Here is a 13239-nt window from a genome sequence, read left to right on the forward strand (position 1 = left end):
TTCCTGCCCATAATCCACTGTGAGTACAAGCAAATGAATTTCACAAGGTAAAAGTTTTTTTTATAAAGAACAGTAGTACAAATATGTAGGTATCAATATCCCCAAAATTCTCAATAGCCCAATTAATTATGATAGCAAACAAAAACCACTACCATTTTTTACATGAGTCTGCTATATGACATTTAAAGAAAATGGATACTTGTCACAAGTTTTTCAGGTGTAGCAATGTTTCAACCTCAGCAAACATATTTTTAAACAAAGTAAAACTTATTTGGGTCTAGAACATCATCAAGAAATCTACATATCATTAAAAAAATGTGGCAGAGGAGTCTAGGAAAAACCCAAACCTCTATACTGTTGATGTTGGGTAAAGTGAGCTGAAGAGTTATAAATGAGAGCTATGCTCCTCTTTTGGTAGTCAGGGGTACCATGCCCTGGGATTAACTTCCCAGTCCTTTTGATATGAGACTGTGATGTCCAATCCATTCACATTTTTATAAATGTGGTAGGTGGGGATTATAACTGTATTTCACTTCAGCTACTAAAATGGATCTTATCAGAGTTGTTGAAAAAAAATATAAAAATCATGTCTAAAAGACTCCTTAAAATCAATTTGAGATATTTAGCTGATTAAAATTTCCAAAGGTTGTTATACAACAACCTTTTTTTAACTAGTTTTTATAAAGTCCATTCATCCTCTATGTGACAATTTATAAAGTCAAAAATAGAAAAAAAAAGTTGTTTTTATATGGGCTTATTCAATAATATTTGCTCATTGTAGTTATAGGGGGAAAACAACAAAATATAACAGTAGTTAAAACCCAGTACATTAAAATGATTCAGTGTAACAGAATAGTATTGAATGCATTAATATATGAACCTAAAACCAACAAAATTAAATCTTAAACAAAACAATCAGCAAAATACAATAAAATACAGAGGTTTTAATAAGACATTGGAGTCTGAAATGCCTTAAAATATAACTGACAATCTCTTTAAAGTTCATTTTTTTAATCCATTTAGATGCCTATTGTCAAAAGGCAGAAGACTGGTAAGGGGTAGGTAATGGGGTCCATGTTACTTGCCCAGGGTCACACAGCCAGGAAGTGTCTGAGGCCAGATTAGAACCCAGGAACTCACATCTCTAGGTCTGGCAGTCAATCCACTGAGGCACTGAGCTGCTCCCCCATAGTGAGGGTGAGTTTTAAGAATCTCAAATTGGGCTAAAGAATTGCAGGGAGATGAATTTCTCCCCTGAATCTCAGGTGAGATAAACAGAATCAATACACTCAAAAGAAATTCCTTGAAGTACACCATGCTTGTAATCAACTTCCTGTTTGGAAAAGTCTCTTCCTCCCCCTTTTTGTCCCCCCCCCCATGGTTCCCTGCCACTGTGGAGGCTAATTGTAGCCTAAGGAAAAATCACCTCCATTTTTACCAGCTGGTTTGTGAGTCCTGAAGAAAATGGGGCAGCAACCAGCAGCCTGGGTCCTGGGGCTGGACTGGGGCAATCTGCCTCAGAGGCTGGAGATCAGCTGGGGCTGGGCTGGGTTGGGACTGGGAGAGCAATCTGGGTCTAGCAGGTCCAGAGTGGATGAATGCAGGCAGGAGCTGATAGCAGGCAAGCAGGCAAGCAGGCAAGCAGGCAAGAGGATTGAGCTGAGTCAAGAGGCTTTGCTGAAAAGCCTCGGAGAAACATTATCTAGACTATCTCATTAAAAAAAAATTGAGAAGTTCTCATCCAAATCTTATGGTTGCCAAAACTGTAATAATTAAATTGGTCTCTAGTAATAGAAATATTATACTTTATAAGGTTTATTAAGGATTATTAGAAATCAAGGAATAAAGAAAATACAAACAAGAAAACCACATGCCTAGGTCCAATTAGACCATTCAAAACACCCGCACTTAGCTTACTCACTACATCCTTGCAAATAGAAGAGGGTGATGTAGGCATTGCTGCCCATTAAATACCAATTATGATCTCTCCAACATGGAGTCTCAGGTAAAATTATAGGGAATTCTGGGAAATACCAAGGACTTCTGGGGATTGAAGTCTAGGGTTCAAATCTCCATTTTACAGGGGCCAAACCCAGGGTCAGTTAACCTGACTATCTCTCAGGGGGCTCAGGCTGCCAAAGCCCAAGTTTCCCCAAACTCGAGGAGGGAGGGAAAAGGGTAGTTAGAGAGATTTCCTTTCTCCATTTTCCTTTCCCATTCTTTCCCCTGCCAGCCATTTTCTTTGCATTACCCTAATTGAATTAATTTATATTAAAGTGGTTATCCTTTCCCAAATTTGAAGCAAATGTAAGTGGAACAGTTTAAAGGGGGAGAGACATCTTCCTGAGAAGAAATAATTTAGGCTCTAGTAGTGGAGAGAGACAAGAGCCAATCTGTGAGAGTAGTCATATGTGGGAAGTGAAGGCTGATGGGGAAAGATTCTTCAAATCCCCTCTTCTCTCTCTGAGCCAACCTTAAAACAGCAGCTGTCTCTCCTGGATCCTGTTTCTTTTACCACCCACAAACTGTCTCCATTACAACATAGATATGACAATCTTCTTCAAGTCAACTGCCAACTTCACCACAGTCAGTTAGTTGAAGGTTCTGAAGCTGAGGCTGTGGCCTACACAACTATTTCTAGACCCTACCATCTTTTATTTGGTTATCCCATTCTGTGAAATGAGATAACAAGCATGAATACCCCACTTACAAAAACTAGATTCAGAGGGCTAGAATAAAAGGAGGCAGTATTTTTATTTCTCTTTTCATGAAAAAGGACATTGCCAAAGAATTAAGCAAACACCTCCTATACTTATTGGAATCTCTGATTGAAAATCATTTTCTCCCACTTCCTCCTTTTCCTTTCACAGCCCCAGTTGGGGATGCTATGGCTTATAATCTTGTACCCAGAGGTTTCTACCTTAGAACAGAAAAATCAAAGGAAAAGTTATCTTCTATATTCCTTTAAGAGATAAAGGAGGAATTGAACTGCCAAATATCCTGGAATTGGGACACTCTGTTCCTTGTTATCATTCACTTTTCAAAGGGCTCATATCTGGGACTTTTAAATGAAACAGTCACCAAAAAGCAACAAAACTAGCATCTACATCCCCTTCTTTGGTGAGGAAAAAATTGGGTGTTAAATTATACTTTAAGAAATGGGATTCGGTCACTTCTGGGTAATCATGGCTGCAATCTAGACGCCACACGCTTCCTCTCCCCAGCACCGAACGAAATAGACTACATCAAAGGAGCATAAAAATCACCTTTGAAGGAACAAAAGGACTCCTCAGTACTCCCCAGTACCCCAAAGAGGCGAAGGTACATGGGATTTGAACATTTCCACACTATAATAAGAAGGAGGAAAAGCTTGCACAGAAATGTAAACTGAGCCACCCTTCCCCCCCCCACACCTCCCCCACCAAACCAGAGTGAGCTACTGGGGCACTCACTGGGACAGCGAGTGAGTGGGGAACATCTCTGTCGGGGGGGGGCACTCCAGGGTCCTTGGGATCTGGGGACTGCCAGGAAAAAACACAGGAGAATCCTGTGCCGAGCAAAGGGGGCCCAGGGAGCTGTAATCAGGGAGGTTGTGCTGAGCATCTGGGAGGAGCTAAACACCAGGGGCAGACCACATGCTGATTATCAGGGTGGAGCTGAACACCTGGGCACTTTGGCTGTGATCAGGGGCCCAGTACACTAAGAAACCTCAGAGCCTGGGAAGAACTAGTCTGAGGCAACCTAAATCCACAGAAAACCCGCCCATATCACCCAGACCCCAGACCAAAAAGGAAAGGGGAATAAAACCACCAAAGGGATGGCTCACATGGCCCAAAATCAAGCCTCAAGGAAGAAAGGGAAAAAGGTGACTATTGAAAACTTTTATGATGGAAGTTCCCAAGGAAAAGAGGAGAATGAGGATGAAATCCAAAAACAAATTAGAACATGCCTCCCAAAATGGAAATTATCAACAAGCTCTGGAAGATCTCAAACTGGAACTTACCCAAAAGATGGAAACCTGGAAAGAAAAATGGGAGAAAGAGATCAGCAGTCTGACAGATAAGACTGCTCAATTGGAAAAAGGGCATGAAGCATCCAATAGAAGGGCAGACAAAGCTGAAAAGCATAACCAGTCCCTAACGACCAGAATTAAGCAACTCAAAGAAAGTGAGATCATAAAACAGCAAGAATCAATAAAGCAAAGCCAAAAAATTAATGAATTAGAAGAAAACATAAAATATCTCACTGAAAAGGTCACAGACTTGGAAAACAGAGGAAGAAGAGACAACCTCCGAATTATCAGTCTCCAAGAAAAACCAGATATAAACAATAAACTCAATATTATTCTGCAGGAGATTATAAAAGAAAATTGTCCACACGTTCTGGAGCAAAGAGGCAAAATGGAAATAGAAAGGGTTCATAGAACACACTCTATACTAAATCCCCAAAAGACAACCCCTAGGAATGTAATAGCCAAATTCAAGAGCTTCCAAGAAAAGGAGAAAATCCTACAAGAAGACAAGAAGAGGAGCTTCAGATATAGGGGGCTCCCATAAGGATCACAAGTGACTTAGTGGATAATACACTAAGAGACTGCAAAGAATGGAACACGATATTTAGAAAGGCAAGAGAGCTGGGTTTCCAACCAAGAATCAACTACCCACCAAAACTGACTATATACTTCCAGGGGACAGTATGGGCATTCAAAAAATAGAAGATTTCCAAGCATTTGCTAAGAAAAGACCAGAACATAGTGGAAATTTTGATATCCAAGCACAGAAAGCAAGAGAAACATGAAAAGGTAAATATGAAGAAAGGGAAAAGGAGATAAATCTTATCTTTTTCTTTAAGTCAAACTCTCTTCTATAAGGACTACATTTACATCAAATTATATATATTAATATGTGGGAAAAATGTTTTGTGTAACTCTCAAAAATTGTATGCATCATAAGAGTAGTTAGAAGAAACATGCATAGGGAAAGATTGGGGCATTAAGAAGATTTGGGGAAAGCGGGAGCAAAGAAAGGAAAAGGGAGGGGGAGAACCATCAATCACACTAAGATTTGCTTCAAGAAATAGGGGGGACTTAATAGAATAATCTTTCCCATATAAAGATACACATGGGAAGGGGAGGGGAAGAACTCTCATATGAGGTGCAGAGGAAGAGAACGTGAAGTGGAATTACTTAAACCTTACTGTCAGTGAAATCAAATCTGAGAGGGAAGAACATCTAGATCCAGTGGGATCCTGAATTCTATCTTATCCAACAGGGCAAGAAAGAAAGGAAAATTAAGGAGGAGGAGGGGGGAGGAAGTATAAAAATGGAGGGAAGGAGAAGGGGGAGGGGGAGGGAGCATAAAAAGGGAGGGGCTAGAAAGGGAAGCATATCAAGGAAGGGGACTAGGGGGATTGACTAAGATAAATCACTGGTGCAAAAGGAGATAGCTAAAGAAGAAAGGTCAGAACTAGGGGAAGATATCAAAATGCCAGCGAATCCACAAATGACGATCATAACTTTGAATGTGAATGGGATGAACTCACCCATAAAACGTAGACAAATAGCATATTGGATTAGAACCCAAAACCCTACCATTTGTTGTCTTCAAGAAGCACATATGAGGCAGGTTGACACTCACAAGGTTAGAATTAAAGGTTGGAGTAAAACCTTTTGACCCTCAAGTTATAGAAAGAAGGCAGGAGTTGCAATCATGATATCTGACAAAGCCAAAGCACAAATAGACCTGATCAAAAGGGAAAGGGAAGGTAAATATATTCTGTTAAAAGGGAGTATAGACAATGAGGAAATATCACTAATCAACATGTATGCACCAAATGGTATAGCATCCAAATTTTTAATAGAGAAACTAGGAGAATTGAAGGAGGAAATAGACAGTAAAACCATATTAGTGGGAGACTTGAACCAACCACTATCAAATTTAGATAAATCAAACCAAAAAATAAACAAGAAAGAGGTAAAAGATGTGAATGAAATCTTAGAAAAATTAGAGTTAATAGATATTTGGAGAAAAATAAATAGGGACAAAAAGGAATATACCTTCTTTTCAGCACCACATGGCACATTCACAAAAATAGATCATACACTAGGTCACAGAAACATGGCACTCAAATGCAGAAAAGCAGAAATATTAACTGCAGCCTTTTCAGATCACAAGGCAATAAAAATATTGATCGGTAAAAGTACATAGAGAGCCAAATCAAAAATTAATTGGAAATTAAATAATATGATACTCCAAAATCAGTTAGTTAGAGAAAAAATCATAGAAACAATTAATAATTTTGTTGAGGAAAATGACAAAGGTGAGACATCCTTTCAAACCTTATGGGATGAAGCCAAGGCAGTACTTAGAGGAAAATTCATATCCCTGAGTGCATATATTAACAAATTAGAGAGGACAGAGATCAAGGAATTGGAAATGCAAATCAAAAACTTGAGAACAAACAAATTAAAAACTCCCAGAAGGAAACCAAACTAGAGATCCTAAAAATTAAGGTAGAAATTAATAAAATCGAAAGTGACAGAACTATTGAGCTAATAAACAAGACTAGAAGCTGGTACTTTGAAAAAACAGACAAAATAGACAAAGTACTGGTCAATCTAATTAAAAAAATGAAAGAAGAAAGGCAAATTAACAGAATCAAGGATGAAAAGGGGATCACACCTCCAATGAAGAGGAAATTAAGGCAATCATTAAAAACTACTTTGCCCAACTATATGGCAATAAATATAACAACCTAGGTGATATGGATGAATATTTACACAAATATAAATTGCCTAGACTAACAGAAGAAGAAATAGATTCCTTAAATAATCCCATATCAGAAAAAGAAATCCAACAGGCCATCAAAGAACTTCCTAAGAAAAAATCCTCAGGGCCTGATGGATTCACCAGTGAATTCTATCAAACATTCAAAGAACAGCTAACTCCAATACTATACAAACTACTTGACATAATAAGCAAAGAGGGAGTTCTACCAAACTACTTTTATGACACAAACATGGTACTAATTCCAAAGCCAGGCAGGCCAAAAACAGAGAAAGAAAATTATAGACCAATCTCCCTAATGAATATAGATGCAAAAATCTGAAATAGGATACTAGCAAAAAGACTCCAGCAAGTGATCAGAAGGGTCATCCACCATGATCAAGTAGGATTTATACCAGGGATGCAGGGCTGGTTCAACATTAGGAAAACTATCCACATAATTGACCACATCAACAAGCAAACCAACAAGAGCCACATGATTATCTCAATAGATGCAGAAAAAGCCTTTGACAAAATATAACACCCATTCCTACTAAAAACACTAGAAAGCATAGGAATAGAATGGTCATTCCTAAAAATAATAAACAGTTTCTATCTAAAACCATCAAATAATATCATCTACAATGGGGATAAACTAAATCAATTCCCATTAAGATCAGGAGTGAAACAAGGATGACCATTATCACCTCTATTATTTGACATTGTATTAGAAACACTAGCAGTAGCAATTAGAGAAGAAAAAGAAATTGACGGCATTAAAATAGGCAAGGAGGAGACCAAATTATCGCTCTTTGCAGATGACATGATGGTCTACTTAAAGAATCCTAGAGATTCAACCAAAAAGCTAATCAAAATAATCAACAACTTTAGCAAAGTTGCAGGATACAAAATAAACCAACACAAGTCATCAGCATTTCTATATAATTCCAACAACAATAATGCTCAGCAGCAAGAACTAGAAAGTGAAATCCAATTCAAAATTACCTTAGACAAAATAAAATACTTAGGAATCTATCTCCCGAGACAAACACAGGAACTATATGAACACAACTACAAAACACTTTCCACACAACTAAAACTAGACTTGAACAATTGGAAGAACATTAACTGCTCATGGGTAGGACGAGCCAATATAATAAAAATGACCATCCTACCCAAACTCATCTATCTATTTAGTGCCATACCCATGGAACTTCCAAAAAATTTTTTTACTGATTTAGAAAAAACCGTCATTTGGAAGAACAGAAGATCAAGGATATCTAGGGAAATAATGAAAAAAAAATACAAAGGAAGGGGGCCTTGCAGTCCCAGATCTCAGACTATATTATAAAGCAGCGGTCACCAAAACAATCTGTTACTGGCTAAGAGACAGAAAGGAGGATCAGTGGTATAGACTTGGGGCAAGCAACCTCAGAAAGACAGTATATGACAAACCCAAAGATCCCAGATTTTGGGACAAAAATCCACTATTTCATAAAAACTGCTGGGAAAATTGGAGGACAGTGTGGGAAAGATTAGGTTTAGATCAACACCTCACACCCTACACCAAGATAAATTCAAAATGGGTGAATGACTTGAACATAAAGAAGGAAAGTATAAGAAAATTAGGCGAACACAGAATAGCATACATGTCAGACCTTTGGGAAGGGAAAGACTTCAAAACCAAGCAAGACTTAGAAAGAATTACAAAATGCAAAATAAATAATCTGGAATACATCAAATTAAAAAGTTTTTGTACAAACAAAACCAATGTAACCAAAATCAGAAGGGTAGCAATAAATTGGGAAACAATCTTCAAAAAAACCCTTGACAAAGGTTTAATTACTCAAATTTACAAAGAACTAAATCAATTGTACAAAAAATCAAGCCATTCTCCAATTGATAAATGGGTAAGGGACATGAACAGGCAGTTCTCAGCCAAAGAAATCAAAACTATTAATAAGCATATGAAAAAGTGCTCTACATCTCTTATAATCAGAGAGATGCAAATCAAAACAACTCTGAGGTATCACCTCACACTTAGCAGATTGGCTAACATGACAGCTATGGAAAGTAATGAATGCTGGAGGGGATGTGGCAAAGTTGGGACACTAATTCATTGCTGTTGGAGTTGTGAATTGATCCAGCCATTCTGGAGGGCAATTTGGAACTATGCCCAAAGGGCGATAAAAGACTCTCTGCCCTTTGATCCAGCTATAGCACTGCTGGGTTTGTACCCCCAAAGAGATAATAAGGAAAAAGACTTGTACAAGAATATTCATAGCTGCACTCTTTGTGGTGGCCAAAAATTGGAAAACGAGGGGATGCCCATCAATTGGGGAATGGTTGAACAAATTGTGGTATATGTTGGTGATGGAATACTATTGTGCTAAAAGGAATAATAAAGTAGAGGAATTCCAGGGAGACTGGAACAACCTCCAGGAAGTGATGCAGAGTGAAAGGAGCAGAATCAGGAAAACATTGTACACAGAGACTGATACATTATGGTACAATAATCGAAGGTGAAGGACTTCTCCATTAGTGGCAATGCAATGTCCCTGAACAATCTGCAGGGATCTAAAAAATACTATCCACAAGCAGAGGATAAACTGTGGGAGTAAAGACACCAATGAAAAGTAACTGCTTGACTACAGGGGTTGAGGGGATATGACTGAGGAGAGACTCTAAATGAACACTCTAATGCAAATACCAACAACAGGGAAATGGGTTCGAGTCAAGAACACATGTGATAACCAGTGGAATTGTGTGTTGGCTATGGGAGAGGGAAACGTGGTGGGGTGGGGGGAGGGGAGGAAAAGAAAATGATCTTTGTTTCTATTGAATAATGTTTGGAAATGACCAAATAAAATAACGTTTAAAATTAAAAAAAAAAAAGAAATGGGATTCAAGCCAACACTTGTGTGGAGAGATCCCTTTGAGAATAATTTAGAATCAACTAGAAACCTCGAGACATTATGAGGAACTACCTGAGGAGTGAAAATAAGGAAGGGCAAAAGAAAACACACCCTCTACAAGCTAATTTTGAAAATCAATAGGAGGATTGTTGAGAATGGTATGATTTTTTAAAAAATAAGGGATTAGAAAGGATTGCACTGAAATAAAAAGGAAGAGAAAGGCATAATGGGATAATTTATATCACCTAAAGAAGCATAAAAATACTGTCACAGTGGAGAAAAGGATAAGGGTGATGGGCACTACTTAAACCTTACCCTAATTGGAACTGGCTTAGAGAGGGAACAACAAGATTTATTTGGGTATAAAATCCTACATTAGCCTGTAGAGAAGGAGATGAATAAGAAGGGAGGGATGGAGAAGGGAGTAATATAAATGAGAAGGAACTTAAGGGATGATTAAAAGGAAAACACTTGTGTGGAGGGACAGAGTAAAAGGAGAAGGTACAGGATCAAAAGAGGGTAATAAGATGGAAGGGAATACACAGATGGTAATCATTACTGTGAATGTAAATAGTATAAACTCACCCATAAGATGGAAATGGATAAGAAGAGAGGATTAAAAAACAGAACCTTTTATATGTTGTTTACATGAAATACAATTGAGTCAGGTAGACAGACACAAAGTAAAGTTAAGAAGATGGAACAGAATTTATTGGGCTTCAATGGAGGTAAAAAAGGAGTAACAATCATGATCTCAGATAAAGCTAAAGCAAAACTAGAACAAATTAAAAATGATAAGGAGCTGTGAAGTGTGGATCAAACTTTCTTTGTCTATCAATCACCAACTTTTAATTTAATCAACCAAAAACTGAACACACCCCTACTTAACACTTTGTTAGCCATCAAGTAAGATAATTCACAAGTCACTTACTTAGAGAGCTCCATCCTGTTAACTCAATTAGTCAGAAACTTGTGAATCCTTTAATAAGAATTGATACCTTCAGTGGATGAGAGGTGTGAATCTCATAGACACTGCCCCCCAGGGCAGTGCTAGGCAATTTGGAAGCTGTGATTGGCCCCTGTGAAGAGGGGAAGGGACAAAAAGGACGATAAAGGTCCTGATTTTCTTTGGCTAGAAGTCATCTTTGGTAGTTGTCTTCTGTTTGTAGGATCTTGGACTATGACTGCAGCTTTGAGCTACTACTTCGACTTGGGAACTTGGCTCTTGGACTGGATCTTGAGTGAGTAAATAGCCTTTCTTTCCTGGCTTCTGGAGATATTAGTTCTGAAGATGCCTTCCCCTCTTAGAGGAGACAGTGTAGGTGGAACACCAGGTCCTTCTCTTGAGGGTTAAGCTCTGCCAGGCTAAGCACTGGAGCAATATTTAATGTGATAGGTTAGACATCTTCTCTACCATCTTTTTGCATTTCTCTACTTTTATTCTTTCCACATCTCTCCAAATAAAGCTGCTAAAAGTCATTTTGGCTTGAACTATAATATTTTTAAATTGGTGACCACAATATTAATTTAGAATTCTCACATATTTAGTCAAATCATAAATTTAATTCCTCAAGGAAGGAAATTGCATCTTGATAAAAGGTACTATATATAATGAAGAATTATGAATACTCAATACATATGCACCAAGTGGTAAAGCCTCCAAATTTTAAAAAGAAAAACTAAATGAGCCTAAGAAGGAAATAGACAGCAAAACTATACTAGTGGTGAACCTCAACCTCCCCCTACCAGAAACAGAAAAATCTAACCAAAAAATAAATAATAAAGAAGTCCTTAGTGAATGAAATTTTAGAAAAGTTAGATTTATTAGATAAGGGAAGAAAATTGAATCAGGATAAAAAGGAATACACATTCTCTTCAGCAGCACGTGGTACATACCCAGAACTCGACAATATACTAGGGCATAAAACTTTACCAACAAATGCAGAAAAGTAGAAATAATAAATGCAAACTTTCCAGATCTTAGTGCAACAAAATTATAATCTATAAAGGTTCACAGAAAGACAAATTAAAAATTAATTGGAAACTAATAATCAAATTATAAAAAAGAGCATGTCAAAGATTAAATTATAGAAACAATCATTGATATCATTAAAGAGAATGACAATTAGGAGACAATATACCAAACTTAATGGGATACAGCTAAAGCAATACTTAGGAGGAAAAGTGTTCTAAATCTCTTATAATCAGAGAGATGCAAATCAAAATAACTCTGAGATATCACCTCATACCTAGCAGATTGGCTAACATGACAGCAAAGGAAAGTAATGAATGCTAGAGGGGATGTGGCAAAGTTGGGACATTAATTCATTGCTAGTGGAGTTGTGAATTGATCCAACCATTCTGGATGGCAATTTGGAACTATGCCCAAACGGCACTAAGTGACTACTTGACCTTTAATCCAGCCATACCACTGCTGGGTGTATAACCCAAAGAGATCATAAGGAAAAAAGACTTGCAGAAAAATAATTATATCCTAGCTCTTTGTGGTGGCAAAAAAAATTGGAAAATTAGGGGATGCCCTCAGATTGGGGAATGGCTTAACAAATTGTGGTATATGTTGGTGATGGAATACTATTGTGTTCAAAGAAATAATGAACTCGATCAATTCCATGTGAACTGGAACGACCTCCAGGAATTGATGCAGAGTGAAAAAAGCAGAACCAGAAGAAAATTATACACAGAGGCTGATACACTGTGGTATAATCAAATGTAATGGACTTCTCTTTTAGCAGCAATGCAATAATCCAGGACAATTATGAGGGAATTATGAAAAAGAACACATTCAGAAGAATTGCAGGTGTAGAAACACAGAAGAAAAACAACTGCTCAATCACATGTGTCAATGGGGATGTGATTGGGGATATAGACTCTAAGTGATCACCCTAGTGTAAATATCAATAATATGGAAATAGATGTTGATCAATGACACATGTAAAACCCAGTGGAATTCTGAGTTGGTTTGGGGAGTGGGTGGGGGGTGAGGAGGGAAAGAACATGAATCTTGTAACCATGGAAAAATATTCTGAATTATTTAATTAAACAAAATTTTCCAAATTAAAAATAATAATAAAATAGAACATTGGTTAATTTTATTTTTAAAAGTAAAGAAGAAAATCAAATTATCAGTGTCAAGAATGAAAATAATTCATTCGCCACCAATGTAGAGGAAATTAAAGCAGTCTTAAGGAGCTATTTTGCCCAATTATTTGACAATAAATCTGACATTCTAGGTAAAATGGATGAATATTTACAAAAACATAAATTGCCCAGATTAACAAAAGAGGAATATTAAAGGGAGGTATTATGGGAAATGTCGATGTAGGGCATGAACCTTTCTCATCCTTCTAATATTCTCCCACAAACAACCAAATATAACTCCACAGAAGCAAAGCTAAAAGGAGCAAAAATAAACAGGAGCCTGGAGTTAAGTTGAATAGCCTGGGAAAGCTAGGAAGGAAGGTTTCTGACTTCCCTGGCCACTGCTATAGACTCCAGGGGCAGGTACAAAGCAAACATAGTGGAATCAACAAGGTAATCCC

This window comes from Monodelphis domestica, chromosome 1 (assembly GCF_027887165.1).
Source record: "Monodelphis domestica isolate mMonDom1 chromosome 1, mMonDom1.pri, whole genome shotgun sequence".
NCBI lineage: Eukaryota > Metazoa > Chordata > Mammalia > Didelphimorphia > Didelphidae > Monodelphis > Monodelphis domestica.